Raw genomic sequence first — 749 nt, 5'->3', positions numbered from 1 at the left:
AGCCCAGGCTCCCTCAGTTCTGAACTTTCCAAGCAGGCACCACGAGAGGGAGGCTGAAGGCCTTAATCCTGCCTTGGTTTCCTGAAACAGCTTTTCCCCATGCAGTCAGAGAAACACCTGGATCACAGATCTCTAGGGGCCATGGAAAATGCAGATTCCCCAACCTTATCCAGATCTTCAGAATAAGACTCTACAAGAATGTGGTCCAGAAATCTACAAAGAGCTGAGCTGCCAAGCACACGGGCTCACTCTGCCCTCTGCTTGCAGTGGGATCCCCCCATAATTCCACACCCCAAAGGCCTTTAAGGCCTAAATGCCACCTCTCCTGTGCCACCCACTGCCCTAGGCTGGGCCAGTTCCTCTTGCCCAGCGCCCACACCTTCTCTGTAACTGCACCTCTCTCACCTCATGGCAAGATCTCGGGGCCTGCCATCCCCTCCCGGGGCGTGCCCCGCCCTAGCACCCACGTGCTGGCTCATCCCTCTCACCTCAGCACAGCCAGCGCACACAGGCGGCAGGTGCTCCAGCAACGGCTGGGGACACACTGGGGGTTAGTCTTTCTCCCCTTCCCATCCCTCATTATATTAGAAATTCCTAGAAGGTAATTTACATCCAAACACTGGCCTTTCAGGACAACCAGCTTAGTAAATACTTGATGGAATGAAAGGTCGACTCCCATAGTTCCTGGTGATCAAGGAAGGCTGAGCTCTTCTCACATAATTAACAACTTCCTAACAAAGTGCGGGTTT

This window comes from Dasypus novemcinctus, chromosome 6 (assembly GCF_030445035.2).
Source record: "Dasypus novemcinctus isolate mDasNov1 chromosome 6, mDasNov1.1.hap2, whole genome shotgun sequence".
Classification (NCBI taxonomy): Eukaryota; Metazoa; Chordata; class Mammalia; order Cingulata; family Dasypodidae; genus Dasypus; species Dasypus novemcinctus.
Note: the sequence above shows the minus strand (reverse complement) of the source record.